Raw genomic sequence first — 8,074 nt, forward strand, 5'->3', positions numbered from 1 at the left:
GATTCAATTTTCCCCATTTTCCAAAACGAATAACCCCTTTCCAGGGAGAAACTTTTAACAGCACTCGATCCCCGACCTGAAACTACAAGGGCTTTCTCCGTTTAACAGCGTAGCTCTTCTGTCGGTCGTGTGATGCTTGTAGTCGATCTCTGATTTGAACTATCTTTTCCGTGGTTTCACGTATGATCTCCGGTCCTGTTAACGTCTTGTCTGATGCTAGTTCCCTCGCTAGCTGAGTGTCGCCTACCTCAGCCCAACACAACGGTGATCTACACTTACGTCCGTACAGTGCCTCGAAAGGAGCAACTTTAATGCTCGAGTAGTAACTGTTGTTGTATGAGAATTTGACTAAGGGTAAGTGGGTATCCCAGGACTTCCCAAAGTCTATCACACATGCACGAAGCATGTCTTCAAGTGACTGAATAGTTCGTTCACTTTGACCATCCGTTTGTGGGTGATAAGCAGTGCTCATGTCGAGATGGGTTCCCAGTGCTTTCTAAATTGATTGCCAAAAACGTGAAGTGAATCTACTATCTCTATCTGAGACGAAAGAAATTGGCACTCCGTGAAGTCTCACGATTTCTTGAATGTATATTCTTGTCAATCTCTCCATCTTGTAGGATTCTTTTATTGGCAGGAAATGAGCGGATTTCATCAGTTTGTCGACTATTACCCATATAGTGTCCAACCCATCCGACGACTTGGGTAGCTTGGTCACAAAATCCATAGTAATCCTTTCCCATTTCCACTCGGGAATCACTGTTTGCTGTAATAACCCCGAGGGCTTCTGGTATTCCACCTTCACTTTGGCGCAAGTAAGGCATTTGCTAACATAGGTGGCGATTTCTGCCTTCATGTTAGGCCACCAATAATGTTGTATAATGTCCAAGTACATTTTGTCCGAACCCGGATGGATGGAGTATCGCGTCTTGTGAGCTTCATTCATGACTACCTCCCTAAATCCTCCAAGTTCAGGAACCCAAATACGATTCATGATATAATATACTCTGCCCTCTTTCACCGTGAGATTCTTCTCCATTCCGCGTAACGCTTCGCTTGTTTTGCTTTCCGCCTTCATGGCATCTGACTGGGCTGCCCTGATCTGAGTGGTTAGGTGAGATTGGATGGTTATTGTGAGAGTTTTCACACGATGATTAGAGTACTCTTTCCGACTCAAGGCATCAGCTACCACGTTAGCCTTGCTCGGGTGGTACTTGATTTCACACTCATAATCGTTTAATAGTTCAACCCATCTGTGTTGCCTCATATTCAGCTCTTTTTGATTCAATATGTGTTGGAGACTCTTGTGGTCCGTGAAGATGGTGCACTTCGTACCATAAAGGTAGTGCCTCCAAATCTTCAGGGTGAAGACCACTGCTCCCAATTCCAGATCATGGGTTGTATAGTTCACTTCGTGTGTCCTTAGTTGTCGGGACGCGTAAGCTATCACCTTTCCATGCTGCATGAGAATGCAACCTAAACCCTGATTTGATGTGTCACAGTAAACTACGAAATCTTCCATTCCCTCTGATAGTGATAGTACTGGGGCACTGAAGAGTGCTTGCTTCAGAGTTCGGAATGCAGCTTCTAGTTTGTCCGTCCATTTGAATGGTGCGCCCTTTTGTGTAAGCGAGGTAAGTGGCTTGGCGATCTTAGAGAAGTTTTTAATGAACCTCCTGTAGTAACCTGCAAGACCTAAGAATTGGCAAATTTATGTGGGTGTTGTTGGGACTGTCCATCCTTCGATGGCTTTGACCTTAAAAGAATCCACATGTATTCCTTCCTGACTAACAACATGACCCAAAAAGTTCACGCTACGAAGCCAGAACTCACACTTGGAGAGTTTTGCGTACAACTTCTCAGTTCGCAGGGTTTCCAGGATTTGTCGAAGATGTTGGCCATGCTCTTCTTCGCTTCAAGAGTAAACTATAATGTCATCAATGAATACAATAGCAAAGTTGTCGAGGAATGGTCGGCAGATTCGATTCATTAGGTCCATGAATGCGGCAGGGGCATTCGTTAGACCGAAGGGCATTACGACAAATTCATAATGTCCGTAACGAGTTCGGAAAGCGGTTTTGGAAATATCCTCTTCCCAGACCTTGAGTTGATGGTACCCGGATCACAGATCTATCTTAAAGAAGTAACTAGCTCCTTGGAGCTGGTCAAATAGATCGTCGATTCGTGGGAGTGGATAGCGATTTTTGACAGTGAGCTTATTCAGTTCTCTGTAATCGATGCACATCCTAAAAGATTCGTCCTTCTTCTTGACAAAGAGGACTGGAGCTCCCCATGGCGAGAAGCTGGGTCGAATGAATCCCCTGTCCAAGAGTTCACTGAGTTGGCTGGACAATTCCTGCATCTCAGTAGGAGCCAATCGGTAAGGCGATTTAGCGATGGGAGTAGCTCCTGGCACAAGATCAATTCGAAATTCAACTTGTCTTTCTGGGGGTACTCCAGGAAGATCTTCAGGAAGTATGTCTGGGAATTCACATGCTACAGGAATGTCTTGAACGTTAACCTATTCCTTGGATTTATCCACTATGTGCGCCAGGAACGTCAAATCTTTCTTTTGCAGATGTCTCTATGCCTGGACGCACGAGATGAGACGAAGATTCGAGCTGGGTTTGTCTCCGTAAATAATTAGGGTTTCATGATTTGGAAGGTAGAAGAGTTAAGAAACGCTTTGATCGTTTAGATCTTTGAACAGGTTAATCACAAAAACGTTAAACAATAATATCAAGCACAAGAATGAATCAAAATATGTCGAATGATTCAATAGATTCAAGCCTCAGTCTCGATAAAGAACTTCCGATGTAGAGGCTATTAGGGTTACAAATGATAAAGATAATATCTTTCAAATAATCGACTTCCAAATCTACGTACTAAGATGCATGCAAGCATCTATAAATACTAAACCCTAGAAATAACTCACGGATGGACAGGCCCAATCCGGAGACAAAAATGGACTAAAGAACGAGCCCAAGACGCAACACCTTTCAGACCCTACAATCTCCCCCTTTGCGTCAATTGGAGCGAGACTTCTACTTTGGCTTGTTGGGTCCAGCTGCAGGAACTTTCTTTGTGGTTTCAAACAGACGTGGAATTAGGGCAAGGATGGTCTCTCTGAAGCGAATGTACCACTGGATCATGTCGTCAAAATACTTCTTGTCATCTGCTGAATTCTGCTTGCATCCCCGGAACATGTTCTAAGCACGCAGTGGTTTATAGGTGCTTATTTGCCAAGGCGAACATGCTTTGATACCATTTGTAACATCCCCCTCTGGCACGTATCACAATATTGTCCGCTTTGGGCCACTCGGCACGAGGCCTTCCCAGGGGGTCACCCATCCTGGTACTACTCTCGCCCGAGCACGCTTAACTGCAGAGTTCTTATGGGATCTGCTGCCCTCACGGCTTTAAACGCGTTGTGATAGGGAAGGTATCCACACCCCTTATAAGGAATGCTTAGTTCTCCATCCCAGCCGATGTGGGATCAGATCTAACCCACTTTCACCCCCCCCCCATTATAAGGTTCGACGTCCCCGTCGAACACATCGACCCGTGCCCTGGCTCTGATACCAATTAAAGAGTTAAGAAACTCTTTGATCGTTTAGATCTTTGAACAGGTTAATCACAAAAACGTTAAACAGTAATATCAAGCACAAGAATGAATCAAAATATGTCGAATGATTCAATAGATTCAAGCCTCAGCAGAGCTCGATAAAGAACTTCCGTTGTAGAGGCTATTAGGGTTACAAATGATAAAGATAATATCTTTCAAATAATCGACTTCCAAATCTACATACTAAGATGCATGCAAGCATCTATAAATACTAAACCCTAGAAATAACTCATGGATGGACAGGCCCAATCCGGAGACAAAAATGGACTAAAGAACGAGCCCAAGATGCAACACCTTTCAGAATCTACAAAGGTGAAGGCGAATGATCTTCTCGTGACACATAATTTCAGCATGGTGGGGGGTTAACCAATCCATGCCAATAATCACATCAAAACTCCTAATGGAAACAGGAATTAAGTTTATTCGAAATACATGTTGATTTAAGGCTAGGGTACATCCAATATAGATTTCCCCAGTGGATTCTGTTTTCCCATTGACCATTTCCACCGTAAAGGTTTCATTGAGCTTCTGGGGTTGTTGTTTTAACAAATGCTTAAACTTATTGCTCACAAAACTTCGTTCTGCTCCGGTATCAAATAGGATACATGCATAAGTGTGGTTTAGGAGGAACGTACCGGTAAGAACAGCGGGATCCTGAACCGCCTCTCCCTGACCCATGGTCAGCACCCTTCCTGTTCCTCTATTTCCGAGATTGTTGTTGTTGGGGCAGTTTTGACGGAAATGCCCAGTCCTTCCACATCCATAGCAGGTGTGGCTTGGTTCTGCATTGTTGCCGCCATTTTCGGTGTTGTTTTTGTTGTTGCGGTTATTGTTGTTGTTGTTTCCATGTTGTTGGTTCTGAGGAGGGTAGGTCATGTAATACTTTGTCGTGTGCCCCTTCTGATTGCAACTGGTGCACTGCATCTCCCTGCATTCTCCATTATGATGGAGACCACACTTATTGCACTTAGGAAGATTATCGGAATAAGGCCTAGGAGCACTTGGAGCAGCTGAGGCTGGAGCATGTGGTGTGGGTGGAACTTGAGTGGTTGCACTATTAACTGCCACTGTTTGCTGCTTCTTAGATGATTCGGAGCATTGACGTCCCTTCCTCTTGTTGTTCTTTCCCTTTTTGTTGTCATTTTCCTTCTTACCTTCAGTCTCCACTGGCTTCTCACCCTTCTTGTTTTTGTGGTCATGCAGCTTCTTGGCCAATCTCTTGGCACTGTCGAAAGTTTCGGGATTTGCAGCTATCACATTTCCTTGGATCGGGGAGGTTAGTCCCCAGATGAATCGTTCGATCTTCTTTCCTTCTGAGGTGATCATGCCGGGGCATAGCAGAGACAGTTCGCTAAATCTTGATATGTATGCATCTATATCAGCGTTCCGGACGGTGAGATTCCACATCTCTTGTTCCATTTTCTGAATTTCGCCATGAGGGCAGTACTTGGCCATAAGCATTTCTTTCATCTTTGCCCATGGCATGGAATTGGCTACTGGGAGTATCATGTTTTCCACGTGTCCGTTCCACCAAGTGAGTGCTTGGTCAATGAAAGTGCATGCGGCAAACTTCACCTTCATCTCCTCAGGGCATTCACATATCTCCAACACCGATTCCACCTTCTCGATCCATCATTTCAGGGTAATCATCCCTCCAGTGTCGTTAAAGGTTCATGGTTTGGCGTTGGTGAAGTCTTTATAGGAGCATGTCTTGGTAGGTCCTTGATTTATCCCGTTGTCTGAACTTCCAGCCCCTTGTCCGTTGACTCCTCCATTGTTCCCTTGGTGAATTTGTGTCATAGCCGCGATGACTGCAGCAGATACCGCTGCCTGAAAAGCAACATAGTTGAATTTGGGCGGGTTTGGCTCAGGGTTTCTGCGGGTTGGTCGTCGAGGCATCTTTCTGCCATGGAATGGAAAAATGTTGAGTGTCTGTGCTTCTTGTGATATTGTGATCCTATAAACTAGGTGTGTGGCACAACTTAAGTAATTTCACGATTTAGCCCACAGTCATGGATATGTAGCACATAGCAGGTTAAAACATCACAGTAAACATATAAAATTTTTCATTAATATTATCCGCACTTTGATACATGAAGATTTTGCTCGAAGGAGCATACATAAACGGTACAAGTTCGGCAGCATAACGACTCTATGAGTAGTGTAATCACTTAAACATAGAGTCGATGGTACATAGTATAGATCATAGTACTAGTAAGATAAGCCTATTCCTAACACACTATGGAGCGCCCTATGACAGTAGCGAGATCATATGCCGAAGTGTTGAGCCAACAACTAAGCCATCTCAGTCATTTCTCCAATGACCTCATCCCTCTCATGCTCAGCTCGCACTGCACGTGCTTCCATGGCGAATAGTTGTTGCCGCAGGGCGGCAATCTCAGCTTCGGGGGAGCGATTCTCCCTTGCGGGATTCACTGGTGGGGCGGGATGGTCCGGCTACGCCTTGCTGACAAGTGTCGTGGTAGTGTCCTCGCCGGTGTCTTGTTCTTCCTCTATGTCATCCTCTATGTTAGGATACAAAGTTTTCCATGAATGACTTTGTAATGTTTGACTTTTGTAAAACCCACTTGCATGTGGACTATTAGCCTTGTGACACATGAGAGATAGAGAGTGAGAGAGAGACATGTAAACACCTCTATAAATAGTGGGTTCATACCACTTGTAGAGGTGTGCTTGAACGATGTAAAAGTGAGTGTGTAAGTGTGTTATTTATGTAGTCTAGATCTAGATCCTTTTTGTAACACCATATACAATCAATACATCTCTTGATCACCCAAATCACCATGTTCAATTGTGCAAGCTTTAATTCCGCATGCCAAACCATGTTCTTTGTCACTACAATTGGTATCAGAGCGGGTCTTCAATATCAAGGTGATTTTTGAAGAACGATTCTCGGTTTGGCAACATTTGTCACAATTTGAACAATTTTGGTGAGTCTCTCTCTCTATGATCTCTTTTAATTTCGTTGAATTCATGCGTTGCGTTTTTTTTTATTTTTGATCGTTTTGACTCAATTGGATCGAATTCGTTTCAAATCCTTTTGAAGATCCAATTAAAATTTCTTTTGATCAAACTTCATTTCTCAAAATCACGTATTCACTGTTCATCATTCAATATCTTTTTCAAAGCCCAATCAAATCATTTGATTAAGCCCAACGCAAACTCAAAACTATAATAAGTTTCAATTCTCGATTTCATTCTTAAGCCCAAAATTTTGAGTCGGTCACTGTTCATCAAAAGTAAAATCAAACTCGATAACTGTTTGTGAAACATATTTTTTTTTGGCCCAAATATTATTGAATCTGATTTTAATAGTGGAGCCCTTGATTCGTCGACATTCAGTCAAATACAAATGCGTTCATCGTCATATGCTTGTTCAGTTTGAACAATCTGAAATCGCATTCAATTTTTTTTGAGTTCTTGAGTCGTTTTTTCTTCTCATTAGTCTTAACAATCGATGAGTTTTGATTGTAGTAATGAACTTGTGAATCGGTTGTTTATGACTTCTTCAATTACCAACCGATGAGGATCAAGTGAGTCAGTTGTTTATGATTAATGTTGACGAAATTTTTCAAGAACTTTATGAATGGACATGAAGAACAGTTGGTTTATCACCTTTTGATCTGAAATTGGATTTTAGAATCGTTGATTTCGTGTTTATGGTTTGTTGACTCTAAAAAGTCAAACTGTGAAAAAGTTGGAATTAAGAGATGAATCGGTGAAATTGTACATTGAAATCAATAGTTACAAGTATTTTCGGAGTTGAAAGAATCAAAATCTAGCCTGATTTGAGTGTAATTTAGAATTTGGTGCTGTCGATGTTCTTGATGACTAACTCGATTGGAGTCGGTGGGTGTGTTTTTGGGTTGATTGACGATTCGTGAATAGAAGAACTCAATTAACGAATGAATGTATGTTGATGAACAACGATCGAATGGTTTGCCATTGGTGAATTAGTTGATTTTGGAATTGGAGAATGATCGGATGTTTGGAGTCGATTTGATGAACTGCCTTGAGTTGTGAATGAAGAGATATAGAACAGATGATCGATGCGAAGTCAAGAAAAATGGAAATTGGGCTAATCGATTTTAGATTCGCATATTCAGATGTCGATAATTGCGAATTTGATTTGTGCAAGTCCGCATCTGTGTCTCAAAAGCAGTTTGCAAATAAGGTCAATAATATTCGCATTTGATGATTGGGTTGGTATAAAAGTGTTTCATTCGCATCTAAGATTGATGATTGAGTTCGCATATGTGAAAGTTGTTCATTCGCATCTGTTTTGCAAGTGATTTGAGAAGATTACGATGCGAAAAATTTGACTGAATGTGAATATGTGAAGCGTCCCTGTTATAACTCGTTCAATGAAGAAGAAAACAAATATTTTTGAATTTGGTCCCTGATCTTTTCACGAAATGACACAATTTG

General features: G+C 42.3%; 1 pseudogene; it reads right to left on the minus strand.

Moving 5' to 3' along the window:
- Window positions 1-3,314: 3,314 nt before the first annotated feature.
- LOC145071801 (5S ribosomal RNA) lies at window positions 3,315-3,431 on the minus strand (annotated as a pseudogene).
- Window positions 3,432-8,074: the final 4,643 nt, after the last annotated feature.

The sequence above is a fragment of the Lactuca serriola genome, chromosome 8 (assembly GCF_051521515.1).
Source record: "Lactuca serriola cultivar US96UC23 chromosome 8, Lser_US96UC23_V15, whole genome shotgun sequence".
In the NCBI taxonomy this organism is placed as follows: Eukaryota; Viridiplantae; Streptophyta; class Magnoliopsida; order Asterales; family Asteraceae; genus Lactuca; species Lactuca serriola.